This window comes from Ambystoma mexicanum, chromosome 2q (genome assembly GCF_040938575.1).
Source record: "Ambystoma mexicanum isolate Mex_15411 chromosome 2q, UKY_AmexF1_1, whole genome shotgun sequence".
Classification (NCBI taxonomy): Eukaryota; Metazoa; Chordata; class Amphibia; order Caudata; family Ambystomatidae; genus Ambystoma; species Ambystoma mexicanum.
Genome location: NC_090924.1, coordinates 823,058,146 through 823,075,556, shown reverse-complemented (window position 1 = coordinate 823,075,556; position 17,411 = coordinate 823,058,146). Strand labels below are relative to the sequence as shown.

Here is a 17,411-nt window from a genome sequence, read left to right as displayed (position 1 = left end):
CTAATTTAAAAAAAATGAGAACTTCTGTAAAGCCGTCTGTGGTAGAGATGGGATTGGCTGATTCAGGACAGATGGCACAAGGCAGGCTTTCGACCTTTTATCCTATAATTGAAAAAAAAACCACGTTTAAGGGTCAAATGAAGGATTGTGCCCCAGATAAGCTTACCGGGGCAGTCACTAACCAACAAAAGGCTTGCGCTATGTTGACGGAAAAAAGCTCGGCAAGGAACACAGATAATCCCCGATCTGACGAGGAATCTGTAAATAACGACAACTGTCCAGAAAGCCAAATCAACTCAAATGATGTTGAGGGGGCATTTAGAAATGCAGTAATGGATGTTACTGATACTAGAGATTCGGTTGAGAACAAGCCTCTGCCGTTAGGCAGTAATGATAAAGAAGAAATTAAACATGTATTTGAAAGAAATGTTAGATACTTTCTAGGTTGGTCTAGTGATCAGGCAATTAATGGAAAGCAAAGGTTGAACAGATCGTTTTTGTTTAACATCTTTAGAGAGTGTCCCAATTTAAGAACCCTCCGCATGGATGATATTGAGTGGCTAAGGCTAGCAAACCATAATAATCTCAGAATGATTTGTGCCCCACACTCGGCGATGATACTCCGGTTATTGTGGGACCATAGAGAAGACTTCAAATCCAGTGGGTTAACCCTATATTTATTTAGAACGATTGAAGAAGCTGAGTTATTTCTGAATGAAATGTTAGAACCTGAGGTTGTGAGTGGTACCAATCGAGCAAACGCACCAGCTGGCTCCGAACAAACTGTTGACTTAATTACAAAAATTTCTGAGCTGATGGCAACCACTTCGAATATTTCTTGGCTAGCTCCCCTTATGTCCTCCATTCTTGATTTTTCTAACAAACAAAATAAACAATAGACAAATAATGTCATAGCTCAGAAGGTTCAGAATCTCAAAATAATATCTTGGAATTGTTGTGGGAAAAGTAACCTAGAGAAATGGTCACCCCATTTTGCTTCAATGGGTCCGCACACTATTATATTCTTACAAGAAACCATGTGTGTCGACAAATTGAATATTGAGGGTTATTCAAACTTCTGTGTACCTGCTGTGAGAGGTGTAATTGGTCGACCGCTTGGAGGTATTGGTATCCTCATTAACAACAATATAAATCACATATCAAAGGTTATGTATGCAAAACACGGAGTGTTGGCAGTTGAGTCTATCTTTACAGGCGTAATGTCAAATATTATGTTATTTGTATGTGTGTACCACAACCCAGCCAATGTAGCGCTTGAGGCTGCATTGGATAACATGGATGAGCTACTTGAGGAAGCCATGGTTAGAAACCCAAAATACACGATTGTAATTGGGGGCGACTTTAATGCCTTCTGTCTATCAACATCATCTAAGCTACTTCATAAGTGTAAGTCTTCCTCGAGAGATTCGGCAGCTATGGGGAAGCGTTGGGTCTCATATTTTAAAGATTGGAATATCCAATTACTGGAATTTCTTACTGGCGACCACAAAGGTACATGGAAGAGGGGGATCCACTCCACTTACATAGACTATTTTTTTGTCTCATCCGCATGCATGCCTCTGGTAAACCATGTCCTAATTCACAACCAAACTATGAGTGACCATTATCCAATAAGCACAAGTATCAGATGTGACCTGGCATCTTTAAATAAAGAAGCAGCACTGGGATTGGTGTCTCTCCATCGACCACAGAATTCTGTAGGCTGGTCTCCCAAAATGTGTAGAGAGCTTTCCTTTTTGGTTCACAGAGATGTGATTCGGGTTTATAACGGGGCTGAATTGTTTTTTGATGCATGTAGAAGAGAGGAATGGAACTCCTTTGTAATTAAAACACATATTGACTATCTAGTCGAAAAAGTTCAATCGCGTAACCCATCTTGTGAGAGTGGTTACAATTTGGAAATAGCAGCAATCAAGAGGGAAAAAAATCGATCTATTCGCGCTTTAAAGAAAAAAAATCTACAATCCTATTTGTTTCACTCCACAAAGATGAGTATCTTAAACGAATATAGGCATAAAATTGCATCTATAAAGTTTAATGCAAAACTATCGGCCAATCGGCAAATGATGAAGTATATTATCACTCGTGATACCAGGAACATATGGGCAATACTTAACAATAAAAAGGGGGCGTTGTTGCATGACTTTGCCTCCCCTATTGCTGCAAGTACATGGATCGACTATTTCAAATGCAAATATAGTTTGCCTGTCCAATTTAAGATACATAACTCTGGTATACTTGAGCAACATTGTAAGGATCTTTTATTATTCTCTATGAATGAAATTGTTGAGGCCATCAATCTGCTCAATTATTCCAAAGCTGCCGGGCCTGATGGTCTACCTGCCTGTATTCTAAAAGATGACCCATATTTTTGGGGTGCGATTCTCTACACTAAATTTGTATATATTCTATCTACCAACCTTATCCCAAAATCTTGGCTTAATGCCATCATAATTCCTCTATACAAGAAAGGGAATCCAAATTTACCCTCGAATTTTAGACCAATTGCATTAATGGATGCCTCTGAAAAGGTTTTTTCTATAATTCTACTCCAACGGCTCCAAAGTTTTATTAAGAATAAGAATATATTCTCTAAGTTTCAAACAGGGTTTCGTAAGTACATGGGGACTTCGTTAAACGCTCTAATTATTTCCCACATATTTGCTCAAACCAAAATATCAGATTCTGGCTCAGTCTATATGGCTGCACTTGATATGAGCAGTGCTTTTGACTCAGTCATAAGAGAGGTTTTATGGTCAAAACTTTTAAAACTTGGTTTCCCAAAAAGATTGATTCAACTGATTGCAATGCTACACAACCACACGACGTATCAAATTAGGGTAACCAGAGATGGCGCCTTAACTGCTCCTATTATGACTATGACAGGTGTCAAACAAGGCTGCAATATGGCTGCCACCTTATTCAATTTATACCTTTGTGATATGGATATGTTGTGGAATGAAGCTGGTATGTTTCCTGTGAAACTAGGGGAATTGAAAATTTCATGGTTATGTTTTGCAGACGATATCTTACTATTTGATCGCACTCCTAGTGGTCTTCAGTTAAAATTGAATAGTTTTGCTAAATATGCAGCCTCTCACAATCTCTCTCCCAATTCTTCAAAGTCACAAATTGTGATTTTCCGAAATTTCAGGAAAATTAAATCGTACAAGTGGCAACTTAATGGCATTGTTATCGAATGCGAAAATTCGATTCGTTATCTGGGGTATCCCCTAAATGTCCAGTATTCTCTCACATTTTGGCAGAAATACCTAAAAATGAAGGTTCGTCCACTCGTGTCGATGATGAAGGTCATGCTGAGAACAATCTGTGAATTTTCATTGCAACCATTGATTGATTTTTATCTATTGAAAGTGGAACCGATTCTCTTATATGGGTTAGATATATGTCTTCATGATGTCGGGGTCATATTGAATCAAATTCAGGGCAGTGTGTGGAAAAGTGTATTGGGGCTATCCACCTCAGTTCCCAATTCCATAATTAGGCACGAACTTGGTCTAGTATCTCTAGCAGCTAGATGGGTTTGGCGAAAACTATCACGCTATGCTGATATTATGGCACCTCAAAAGTACTCCCTATATATGGATGTACATGGGTTGGTTGTGCGGTCAGAATTAAAATCCATGTGTGCCTTTGTTAATCAAATGAATTCAATTCTCGTTGATTGTGACTGCACAATTTCTGAATTAGTAATGAAACTTCCAAAAGTCAAAAGAAATCTTTTTGATCGGGACTGGTCAACCACTTTAGATTGTAACAACTCATATCGTCTGTATGCGGAATATGCCAAAAGGCCACGCAGGAGAGATATGAGATTGTCGTATTTGGTGTTATGTCCTTCAAGTAAGATACGGAGAGCATATTTAAGGTTTAAACTAAACCAATATCATACACTTGAAAGAATCTACATGTGGAGCATATATAAAGGTGCCTTTTCAACTCAACACTGTCGCTTTTGTGAATGTGACACTATTGAAACCATGAAACATCTTGTTATTGGATGCATTTTTTTTGATCAGGACAGGAAAAATCTATTGGGGAAATTTGCTCCGAAAGATTCTGACATCTCCAAAACATCATTATGGGACAGTTGTATGTATGGAGGGTCCTTGGTACTTATCATTTCGCTAACTCGTTTGTTGAGTAAAATTGAAAATGCGTTAGAAAATGTAAATGTATATTATAACCCCACAAGCTAAATCTGTGCATTTTAATGCGTGTTTTATCAAAATCTTTGGTATGTCTTGTGCAGGCCAATCTTAATATGGGCATGAGAAGGTCGCGTGTAGTTACAAATGACAATGCTACAATGTAATCTTCTGAATTAACAAATGCCAAATTTTAAGTTGTAAAAGAAACGGCTGATGATCTACTTGTCTGTTATCTGTAATTTTAATGAATAACTTATGAAATTTCGAAAGTTTTGTAAAAGTTTGCTTTTTGTAAAACTATAAACAAAACGTAAATAAAAAAAAAAAAAAAAAAAAAACATTGTTTGATACAACCCAGTGTCAGGGTTGATGTTCTCCCCCGCACCCAACTAATTATCTTAAATAACATCTTAACAGCTCTCAGACTTTGAACAAGTTTCAATCAGGTTTCAGACAAAACCACGGGACAGGGGCAGCTCTCCTTGACCTGAAAACTAAGCTGTTGGAATCTATGTATATTGGCTCTGCCTCTCTTCTCATGATCTCGGATCTCCCTGAGGCCTTTGACCTGGTGGATCATTCCATCTTGATCACCAGGTTAAAGGATTTCGCCTCATTTTCAGACCAGGCCGCACAATGGATCGCGTCATTCCTGAGTGAAAGACAGTGTAGAGTTGCCAGTTTGGAGGCTGAGGCCAAACCTGTAGCTCCATCTTATGGGGTGCTTCAGGTTGCATGTGACTTCCCGTCTCTTTATACATCTTTATGGTGCCTTTTTTTTTATTACTAAAGCATAATGGCATTTTATTTGCTAACTGCGCGGACAACACTCAATGTGTCATCCCAATAACTTCGTCACATAGTACAGACGAAAGTAATATTAACAAGGTCGATGATATCATCCAAACCTGGATGGTACAGAATGGCCTAGCTCTTAATAATGAAAAAATTAAACTCATGGTGGTGGGAAAAGACAATAAGCTGGCTAAGTTAGGTCCTTTGTTCAATTGTTTTACCATCACAAACTGCAAGATTGAGGTAAAAAAGAAAGTTAAAACCTTAGGTATAATTTTAGATCAGAACTTGAATATGAAATCACAGGTGAGCAATCTGGTATCCACATCAACCTATTACATAAAGCTGCTTGCTCACCTCTGGCTGCTCATTTCAGAAAATAATGCTGAGACGATAGCTAGAGACATAGTTGGTTCAAAGATTGAGTACTGTTGTAGTCTTCTCATTGGCATTGCACAATCAGAGAATAACTGTGTGCAGGTCATTCCGAATAGTGCAGTCAGGCTGGTGGAGGGCCTCAAGTGGAGACACCATGTGTCTGAGGCCAGGACAGAGTTTGCATTGGCTCCCAGTGAAGGCAAGTGTTCACAAATTCCTCTTCCCCTATTCCTACCGGGTTCCAATAAAGATTAAACAGTGCAATAGAAAGAGTCTCCTTAGACCAGGATTCATTCCACTTTAGCAAAAGAATTTGTATAAAGGGATTTGGGTACCTTGCATTCACCACCTTGATGCCCATACCCAGTTTTATCAGGGTCATAAGGCCTGCCAAAGGCCTTCCTCTTTTGCCTCTTATGGCGGTGTTACAATACACCATAAAGCCATCACACAGCAGGGTTGGGCACAACCATGTTTCCTGAAAACAGCAAACGTCAAGGTTTTTAAGTGTCGATGCCTCACCGTTGAACAAATGCAAAAAAGCTTCTGGTGATCCACGACCCCATACGTAGAGGCCAACCTGGAAGTTCCTTTGGCTGTTACTTTCCTGCCTTTTTTGCCAGCAAATCAGCTAGCCAGGACCAGTCTTGACTTCGATCTCTGATTCACTGTCTCAAGGTTAGCTCTTACCTTTCTTTGTTGACCATGTTTGCTGTCAAGTGTCACATTTATTAGTGACTCAGATTTCTCCATCGTCATTCGATTTTTTTGGACTTCCATTCAGTCTGGATGATTTTACACTTCCGGCGGAATTAAGGTTATTGTCTTGCGGGGGTTCCAATTTCTGACAATGGTCATTCTTCTGAACTGTGTTCTGTACATCTATCCCACTAGAGATTTTAAACAGGACGAGTCTGTAATTTCAAACCCCAACGGCAAGAAGTCCTGCACTGCTTCCAAGAGAGTGGTTCTTATTAAAACTAGCTGTAGATGAAGTAATATCCAGTCCATACGGGTTTCGCTGACAAATTGGACCACTGTTACATCCTCAGATTTGATATTTTGTCATTTGAGAGCACAATGGAGTAACTCCAAAATATTTCTCTTTTAATATTAAGCTGTCCTTGGAGGGAATGATGCTTTCAATAGTGACCGAGTTAGTGGGGGCCGATCGGGACAAAGTTCTTTCTCAGATACTCCATCTCCTTGCTTGGAATTACATCCTTGGCCATGGTCGTGGGCCCTTCCCATGTATATCTTCTCACAATCGCATTCCTCTTTTGTTCCAAGGTCTGGAACCAACCCGATATGGTTTCCACCAGATAAGAGTCGATCACAGTATTTCGAGGAGGCTGAGGACATTCCTTTGCTTCTATTGGGCGACCCTGGTCCAAGGTTACGTCTTCACTGGTAAATGTGACATTCACTAGATATCCTTCCTCTTCCCCCATCATGTCGGAATAGGTTGACTTATCTTCCAGGGGGATATCTTCGATCTCTGTCTCTTCCTCCACAATAGAATACCCTGGCAGAGTTGCCAGAGGAGGCAATTTATCGGTTTTGTCCATGTGACCTATCTGCTTACACGTGTTCCACAGGATAGGCTTCTGAGCCTCTGTGATTGAAAATGTCTGAGAAACGCTCTAGACTCGTTAGATTTCCTCTTTTTTGGTTGTTGCAGATTTTTTTCCTTCTTCTCTTTTTGTGACCTTTCCTTCTTGTTAGCTTCGGCATGGCTAGTTTTCTCGAATAACGAGAACACCTTCATAACAAAGGGTCGATTCATAGGGTTAGGAAGGACCACAATAGTTCTATCCCTCAAGTCATTGGACCCCCTTTGCACCCCTTCATAATTTGACTGTCTCGAGGGCCAAATTGACCACTTCACTTAAAAGGTTCGTCCTTGTCAGCTCTGTCCTTTGATTTCCACTCATTGCTTGAGTCGAGTTATCCTCCAGGACTTCGGTTGGGAGCAAATGCGTGAGGCCTGTAGAGGACAGACTCTCCTCTAGATTGATAATTTCCTGTTCAGCCCCACTATCCTTAGTTGGATTTTGTTGTTTCTGAGCACCCTCTTTATTTTGTTGATCTTTTTCGCAGACACCCCCTCTGACTATTTTATGGCATCCAGCAAGGCTGTCATCATAAATGTTTTATCAGCTTCTTCCCCGCTAGTAAGATCATATAGCCTTGCTTGCCATTCGGCTGTTAATTCTGCTTCTCTATCCAACCAGGTTTGGATTGACCCTGAAAGTGTTTCCAGGCACGCTAGCTTTGTGTGTATCGTTGTCAGGAGCACTCCATGGTCTTTTATAGACATTCATATTCTGAGAATTTAGTTAAAGGGTTGATGGCGATTGGCAATGCGACATGACACTATTTTGAATTTGGGACATTGGGAGCTAGGATTTCTAATCAACTTTGTAGGATACAAACAATTCAGCTGTCGACTCCCCACTTGTTGAAGGCATAGTGCATGAAAGCTCTACATCCTACACCGTCCTCGTATTCCCCCTCACTCAACTGGTCTTCTCCAAAGTTTCTAGAAGTGGTTGATAGATCAATTTGGGGTGAGGGATATACTTCCATCACAGAACCTTGAAGGGCATCTGCCCCTGATGGGTCATTAATAGGCAGATGTGCATCTAATACCATCATATCTGAGTTCACCATTGCTAGCAGTTTTGGCGTGGAGCAATTGTTGGAAAACGAGTCACTCGGTCCTCTTTGCCAGGCCATGTTGGATTTAATGTCCTGTATGCCCCTCTGCAATTGAGCTACTAAGTCAGAGTGTTGAGTTTACAATGAGCTCAGTTGCCCTGCGGCTATTTGAGCAACCAGCCCCCTTTGCTTCATGGAGTGGTCACTCTCCTGCATAGTCGGGAGAGTCTGACCGAGAAAACACCTCTTCCATAAATGCATCATCTTCCTCCCAATCAATGGTCATGTTTTCCAGACACTCAGTCCCTTTAACTTCCTCTCTTATTATCTGATAGCCGCCTAGGTACTCAGAATATGGAGTCCTCTCCCCTGCCATCCAGCTATTTGCTGGAAGATCAAATGTGGAGCATTACGTTGCAAAGTAACAGGTGCACTAGCCGAGACACTAGCCTTTTTCGGTCTCTCACCGCAGGTGCATTGTCTGACCTGGCTAGACTTACCACAGGGCACAGGCTTCCCCGGCTCATTTATGTATTCCATTAGCTTGCTAATGGAATACTGTTGCCCGGTCTGGGTTGACACTTTCCAAGACAGCGTCCTGGCCCTCCCCTTTTTGACACAGCTCTTTCTCCAATGGTCCACTCGACGGCCCCTGCATGGAGTTTGACCCCACACTTAGCTGAGACCCCTCCACCGCTTGGTAAGTTGTTTCGTACAAGTTAAGAGGTTCAACATCTCAGGTTTTTAATTGAAGGCGAGTACACAGACCGTTTGCCATTTTAAAACAGCGTACACCAACGTGTAATAGTGTATAGCTCTCAAAGTCAGAGAGGGTAGAATATACTTGGAAGGACTTGGCAGGAGATTAGCTATCTTGATCAATTCACTGTTTGAGGGTCATTGTTCATCCACACCCCAGGCCAACAGTTAATGAAGATCTATCGATTCAGCCTCACCTCTCTGCTTACGTAACTTCTGCTCCAACGCCAGACGCCTTCTAGCCTGCACGCACGGCAAAGACTGCACACACCTCAGCACACAGCTCTGCTCGGTGCAGTTCAGTTTTTTTTAAAAAAAAGTAATTCTCCTCCTCAATTCTGAGAGACTCTCCATCAAGACTGCACACACCTCCGCGACTTATATGTCTAACTGAACTGATGGAAATCGTCCTCAAGAGGTCGTTTTGAATGTGACAAATTTGAGATGTGTCGAAGCCATTATTTGGAATGGCTTATGGGAGTTAAGTTAAAGGACCACGATCAAGTCCCAAATGGGATGTGTTACCTTAACGGGCGCATTAATATTAAACTGCCCATCCAAATGATAGGATTGGAAGTAGAAAGAAAGATGTCCTAAGAACTCCGGTAACATGCCTTTATATGCAAGGTATGTTCTACAGGAGTAGACCTGCAAACCGCCAAGTCAGACATGAGGGAAAGAACATGATCAAGAGAGCTTTATAACAGGTTCAGGATGATGACTATAGACCAATGGAAAAACCATGGCTACTTGCTCCTGTACTGGGAACGACTGGATGGCTTTCTTGACCCCTGAATGATTTTCAGATTGCCCTGTGAAAGACCTAAGTTGCCCATTTTCAATTGCTCAGGAACCAGCTGACCAAGCTCAGCGATTGAGAATGTGTTAAAAAGTGATATTTGTTGCGCTAACATGTCTTGAAGGGTTGGAAGAAAGATCAACCACTCTCAAGCTAGCTTAATCATGTCCAAGAATGAGTTCCTGGCCGGCCAACGAGGAGTCAGCAGAATCATTGAAGCATTGTGAGTAGATAGCCCCTGAGAATCAACTTCTGTATGAGGGGGCTTGTGGAATATATAAGTTGCACAATTGGACCATTGAGTTATAAATGGATCTCTGATAAACAGATAACCTGCCTTCCTGAATGTGGCGACAAGTCAGTGACAGATTTTCTTTGGTCGATTGAGTACGTCCTCTCGGAATTTGTTCCATCTTATTTGAGACCGACTCAATTAGTTCCGGGTGATATTTCCTCTGAATACATTTTCAGGTTATTGGCCTGAGTTTTGTACTCTTCCACTGATGTAATGTTGTGCCAGTATCTCATAAACTGGCTGATCGGGACACTTTCAAGTGTCCGTTTTGGATGGAAGCTTGTGGCGAGAAGTAGGCTATTCCTAACAGTGCTTTTAGTAAAGATCCTTGCTTTAAGCATGTTGTTCTCCGCATACACTCTACGTCCAGAAAATGATCATTGGTAAAGCTGTGTTTCGAAGTGTACTTGATACGGGATGCATCTTATTCATCGTTGTGTAAAGGTTCTCCAACTCATCAACCGGTCCTCTCCAGATACCAAATACGTTGTCTATATACCTGGTGTAGAGTAATTCACACCATCACCATTCCTCGGTCCCTATTGACGGGTCGACAATATCTATCATTGCCTAATGACACCTGTATTATTAGGGGGGAGAGTGGTGGGACGTATGGTGGAAAGAGGACCAGTACGTTAGTCACTACGGTGAGTAACTTGTAATTACTCTTACGTCCCCGTCCCCTTTTCGCCATACTATATGGGCAATTACAACTGAATATAGTCCCAGGGTGGAGAGGCGACCCTCTTTAAGCAAACAAGTTCCTTAGAAATGCCTGTTTGAAGGCTGCGTCTGACTTAGAGCCGGCGTCCAAAAAGTAATGCTTACAGAAAGCTGAAGGGGTTGGCCCAGGTAGCTGCCCTGCTTATGACCTGCAACGGAACCTGCCGCTGGAAGGCGATGGCAGTGGCCTTGGCGATGACCGCGCAAGCGTGCAAGTTGGCTGGCAGCGGCTTGCGCTGCCCATCATAGTCCTCCATGATGGCCGCAACTATCCACTTTGCGATGGACGCCTTGGATGCCTGATAACCTGTCTAGAGCCCCCAAACGTGACAAAGAGTGTGTCCGATTTACGGAAGCCCTTGGTCCTGTCCAGATAGAACTTCAGGGCGCGTCTGACATCCAGACAGTGTAAGACACTCTGAGCCTCGTCATTGGGGTCCGCAAAGAAAGTAGGCAATACTATTTCCTCGTTCAGATGGAAAGCGGAGAGTACCTTAGGTAGGAATGCCCGGTGCGTCCGTAGGACCACCTTGTCCCTGTGGAAAGTGGTGTAGGGATCTGAAGCCACCAGAGCCTGGATCTCGCCGATTCTGCGAGTGGAGGTGAGTCCTACTAGCAGAGCTGTCTTGATGGTGACCACCCTAGTGTCCGCAGACGCCATTGGCTCAAAGGGTTTGTGCGCCCAGGCAACCAACAACACATTGAGGTCCCACACCGGTTGTGGCCTTTTGATGGGTGGGTAAAGCCTGAACAAGCCAGTCACATGTTTCTTGACTATTGGGTTGGAAGAGGAGAAGACCTCCTCCTCCTAATTCCTGTAGGCCCCTATGGCTGCAACATGTGTCCACCTGTACGCCTAAGTGGGCAAGGTGTGCCGCAAACGAGTGTCCCTATCAGGAAGTGTGCACGAGTGTGCATGTCAGGGGGTCGATATCCTTACACTCTGCCCAGTGACGGAACCTGCCCCATTTACTCTTGTATTGGCTCCTAGTGGCCTTGCTCCTAGCCCCCTGGATGATCTCCATGTTAGCCCGAGATAGGCTCAGGTGCTTGAGGGTGATCTGCTCAGGAACCACACTGCAAGCGCTAACTTCTGAGGAGCGGGGTGGAGAACCCTGCCCCCCTGCTGGGACAAGAGAGGTGCTGGGCCCAGCGGAAGGTGAATGGGTGGTCTGTCCGAGAGGCTGATTAATTCGGAGAACCACGGCCTTGCTGGCCACCACAGCGCTATCACTATGATGCTGAGGTGACAAGCTTCCTTTATCTTGCGGAGTACCCTGGGGATCAGGGGTGTGGGAGGAAAAGCATAGGCTGTCATGCCCTCCCATTGAATCTGCATGGTGTCGCATAGGGAGCCGGGGCCCTGTCCCTACCAAGATGCGAACCGCTGGCACTACCTGTTCTTGTAGGATGCAAATAGATCCACCTGAGGAGGGCCCCATGCATTGAAGACCACCTGCAGCACCTGGTTGTTCAATTGCCACTCGTAATTGTCTGCTCCCAGCCTGCTGAGCCTGTCCACTTCCAAGTTGGCCTCCCCCGGGAGGTGGACGGCCGTGAGGTAGATGTTTTCCGGGGCCCATTCCCACATGCTGACAGCTAGGTCGCACCGCGGAGGGGTCCTGGTAGCGTCCCCCCCTGCTTGTTGACATATTACATGCTGGTGGCTTTGTCGGTCTGGATCAGGACACTCCTGCCCCCGATGAGTGGAAGGAAGGCCCCGAGGGCTAGCCAGATGGCTTTGAGCTCCAGCCAGTTGATATGCGATTCCTGCGGGTCCAGACTTTGTGGACTGTCCAGAGTGGCCTGCCTGTCTGCAGATTGCAGTCCTTAGACCACCAGGTGAGGTCCGTGTGGAGAGAAGGCAGTATGCTGACCAGCTCTGCTTTGGAGCCCTTCTCCTGATTCTATGAGGCTGCAAAGTGCAGCTGCACTCTCCTCATCTGGAGCCTTGTGTGCAGTACAGCCAAGAGGAGAGCTGCCATGATACCCAGTAGGTGCAGGTACCACCAAGCCGAAGTCACTGGTCTGGTATGGAAGTGCCTAGAGGTCCTCCTGATGGCCATAATCTTGTCCTCTGAGGAAAAAACTTTCTCGGAACTGGTATCCCAGATGAGGCCCAGGAAGGTGAGGAACTGCGTAGGCTGCAGCAGAGACTTGCTGAGGTTGATGGTAAACCCCAGGTCGTGGAGTGTACTCATAAGTGCGGAGGTAGTGTGAACCAAACCCCCACCCCCCAGGGATCTCGCCGTGACGAGTCAGTCGTCCAGATACGGGTAGACATGGTGGCCTTGGGCATTCTTGATTCTGCATTCATGAGTCTGGTAAATACCCTGGGGGCTAAATTGAGGCCAAAGGGTAGCACCTTGTACTGGATATTACAGCCCATGATCCTGAAGCGTAGGAAGGAGCGATGGGGCTGCCAAATCGGGACGTGTAGGTAGGCGTCCTTCAGATCCACGGAGCACATCCAATCTCCCCAGTCTAGTGTCCCTGCAATGAGTGCTGGCGTAACCATCTTGAATTTCTGAAGAGGGAGAAAGAGGTTGCGGGTGGATAGGTCCAACACATCTCTCAGGCCAACCTGGTTGTTCTTTTGTATGGCGGAAATCCTGGAATAGAAGCCTAAGCCCCTCGGGGAGGCTGGTACCTCTTCCATGGCCTGGCTCTTGATGAGCGACTGGATCTCCGCCAACAGAGTTGCCGTCCCAATCTACAGGCGTGGAGAGGAGGAAGGAGGACTAAGAGGATCCAACGGTCTGCCAAGTTCTGGTGCCAGAAATGCACGTGAGAGGCAAGCCTGCGCCCCACTGTTGAAACGTTGACCCGGAGGAACGCGTCATGCCTGTTCATTCTCTGAGGCTGCTGCTGAGGAGGGGGACTAGAAGAAGCCCTTGCTCCCCTCCCCCCTTTTGTTGTTTGCACTAGAACCGACTCGGCGAACGGTCAGGTTGTCTCGTCCTCCGTTCTGGGAATCCCCAAAATCGACCGAACGCCGGCCCTTGTCAGAGCGTTGATGCGGCTGGGCCTACACCTTGGCCTTCGTCACGATAAAGACTTTGCAGTCTTCGAGCTGTTCTTTTTAGCCAATTCCTCATCATTGGTAGAGTGGAAGAGGTCACTACCCTCGACTGGAAGGTCCAATATGCAATCCTGGACGTCAGGGTCAAATTTGGAGGCCCGAAGGCAGCCCGTCCTTGTCATGTCTGTGGCGATGCAGATGGCCCAGCAAGAGGTATCGATGTGGGCCACTGTGCTACCAGCCCAGATTCTCCTGGATCCGCCTTGAAGCATCCCTGGCTCTGCACCGAAAGTTCCGGAAGGAAGTCTGCTATTTCCCACCACAACCTCTGGTTAGCGGCTGCCAGCATGGCATCCGTGTTGGCCTGACGCAGGTGAGGGAGGCGTACGAGTACAGCTTCTTCCCGTAAACCTCCAAGATTTTCTCCTCCTTGCCTAGCAGTGCCGAGGACGAGGATGCCGAGGACGACTGAGGCTCAGAGTAGAGTGACGCCGCAGCAATCACAGAAGAATGAGGCTGGGGGTGTGTTAATAACAAGAGTGTATCCTCCTCTATCTGTCTATACTTGGCATCGAGGCGCCGATTGACAGGTTGGGCTGAGTGAGGCTTGAGCCACCCCTTCTTGGCCAGAGCCACATCGTCTATCTGGATTGGGATACCCGTCTTAGTGGGGGTCGTAGGGTGAGGACTTTTGCCAGGACCCCCTCCTTGGGCTGCTCGACCTCAGGTTGAGGAAGGCCCAAATATTCTGCCAAACCTGCAAGCCTGTTGTGAAAGGCCTTCACTGACGCGTGTCGGGGTCCTCCTCATCTGTGTCCACCAGGGTGTCCGGCTGGTCCGGAGCGGGTGGAGGAGTGCTGGGCGTCGTGGGATGCGGTGTGGAGACTGGAGCCGGAGGCTTCTGCGCGGGCTTGTGTAGAACCACATGTACTGTTGGTGCCGGTATCGGAGGAGCCATCTGCGCTGGGGCCTGTGGTGCCAGAGCCATGGGGTGGATGACTATGGACGCCAGTGGAGTGACTGGAGAGAACAAGTCCCTGACTGCATCCCTTAGCATGACCCCCATCTGGGGGGTTCGCATCAGTGCCAAGAACCTCTCGAAGAATCTGTCTTCGGAGGCCGAAGAGGAGGCAGGAGATATTGACGAAGTGGATGGGGCAGCTAGGGTCGGAGCAAACTCAGTCTGTGTTGAGCCCTGCGCTACTGATGGATACACTGTAGGCCACATACCTAGTTGACACCAGTCCCACTTTGAAACTCTTTCACCCGCCTGCTCCGTTCCTTGTAGTGGCATCAGACAAGCAGCCATGTTGTCCGGCGCAGCAGCCATTTTGTCGGGCTGCATACGAGAGGCGTGGTGCATGGCCCTCCGGACCCAGCCTCACCGAAGATTCTTGGTGTTGCAACATGAGGCCTATCCCGCACCTCAGGTCTAGACCTGGGAAGTGCATCGCCCTCGGTGTTGTCCGAAGACCCCTTGGCCGTAAGGCGGGTAGCTGGGTTAGCCTTGGTGCGTGTGCTGGCAACAGAACCCGAGCGGTTCCTCCCGCTTGGGCGTTTCCTCTGGAAGGAGTCAGCCTTACAGTGTGCGATGGAAAATAAAGGCCCTCCTTGGGGCCTCGATATCTGCTTGACAAACTTCTTCAGGTCCTCTGGAGGCGACGCTTCGTAGAGCTCCCTCCACCTAGCTATCCTATTCTTCACGTGGTGAAAAAGGTTCTGTCTCCCGTTCCAAGGAATGGACACCCATACAATATGGAGAAAAGGGGACGGGACGTAACAGTAAGAAAGGGCAAAACCAAAGGTCCGAACCGCTTTGAATTCATTCATTAATAGATCTTGAAGAATTTTTGATGTCAAAAATATATAATTGCCCCGTTTGTTTGATAGTGGTCTATAAAGTCCACTCGATCAATATCCTCATTAATTAGGGCATTTAACAACGGTATTAAACTGAACAATCGCAAAATGTTGGTGCGATTAAGATTGACGTTTCTGTTTTCTGGTAAAAAAACGTTCTAAAAACAGCTGAAAGCACTTCCGATCAAATTGCTTTACTGTGGGGTGAGAAATCAGACCCACCTGGTTGTCAACGGAAGTAGGCTAAGAGGATGGATCAGAAAAATGGGCTTGCAAGGGGTCACTCCCAGTGGGTCCCCTAAGAACACTTTGAACTAGATTTGTTGGTAAACTAGGAGGCCTGAAATCTGTCATAATGGTAGTGCATGCCTAGAATGCTGGCTCGTCGTTGTGAGACAGCTTTCCAGTCCGTGGCCAGTAGACAGGTTTGCTGAGCTTGGGTGGCGGTGTGCCACGGGGTCTGCCAATAAAGATACCTGTGTCCGCATCCACAGTGTCTTACTTTTCTTCACTGTCGACGAAGATTCCTTAAGAGGGACAGACCCCGTGCAGCGACCTACGCCTGCATGTTCTGCCAGCATCGGTGGATCGTGAAGTGGAGGCAGGTTCCTTGTCTCCCCACCTGCTCCTGAGGTGAGGCTGCTGGGTGCACGCTGGGCGCTGTGAGCGGTGAGTGAATTTTTGACCAGGCCCCCCCATTCCCAGCGTTTTAGGGAGCGCGAGAGGGCCCAGCTGCGTGGATTGAGGCTAAAGAAACGGTCCCAGTGGCATGTGCACGCCGGCAGCGCACGCTGGGGGTTGCCTAGCAACGCTAAACAAAGCTGGGCTTCGCGAGGAACGTGAGCAGAGGAACGTTCTTCGCAGAGTCAGAGCCGCTCCGCTGACCGAGGCGAGAGGGGATCTGCGGCCTCAGGGTGCAGAGCGCACCACCGCATAAGGTAACGGGGCATGCTAAAAGTGAAAGCACATCCTTAAGCGGCAAACTGTTAGTCACTGGGAGAAAGTCCGCCCAAGTTGTGGGTGGACAGCAGTACAGTGCACGCACCATGGACAGCAATCATGTGCATTTTTGGACAGCAATCGTAGAGATGGGGGGGGGGGGTGATTCCTGTGGGATGTACCACCATCAGGGAACACGTGACTGGCCAGAGCTCAGTTAAGAGGAGTTAAATGAGCCATACCGCCACCATGCAACACACTAACGGCAGACCCCCCCCTACCTCCCGGCTTTACTAATGGCCCCAGGCAAGCCCCCAGTCTCTTGGGACCAGTGGGTAGACGCCTTCAAGGTGTACCTAAGGGCGGCTGGAGGAGCCAGGTATAGCGATGACTAGAAGGAGGCAGCACTTTTAAATTGCATTGGAACGGAAGGTTTGCAGATCTTCAGACCAGGGGAGAAGGAGCACATAGCTGGAAGTGGAGAGGGAGAGAGAGTGGTGAGCGCCTACGAGAATGCCCTGAGGAAGTTGGAAGGGCGGGTTGGAAAAAGGATTAACGTGGTGCTTGAGCGGTATCACTTCTTCTCCAGAGCAGAAGGGATTGTGGAAAGCATTGACTCGTACGTCACCGCGCTGCGAACATTATTAGCCACATGCAGGTTCACAGGATCCCAGGACGAGTATATTAGGGATCAAATAATGATGAAGACCAGCAACCCCAAGGTCAGGGAGAGACTGTGGATAGAGAGTGACCCCTCCGCCCCTGGAGAAGGTGATAGAAATCGCCAGGCCTATAAAGGCGTCACGTGCCAGCGTCCAGATTGTCAGAGAGAAGGTGGAGAGGCATGCTCAAGGGGAGACAGTACAGGCGGCTTTGCCATCGTACAGGAGGAATGTTGGCGACGTCAGGAGCAGAAAAGGCAGAGGGGTAAGGGTCCAGGATGTACAAAGGGAACTTCAAAAGAGGCTTGCAGGAGATGCAGGTGGT

The 17,411-nt window shown here is 46.7% G+C and overlaps 1 protein-coding gene across 1 annotated transcript in view; it reads right to left on the bottom strand.

Moving 5' to 3' along the window:
• CUL2 (cullin 2) overlaps positions 1–17,411 on the bottom strand; it is a 1,882,542-nt gene that overhangs the window by 173,346 nt on the left and 1,691,785 nt on the right. The window lies entirely within an intron of this gene.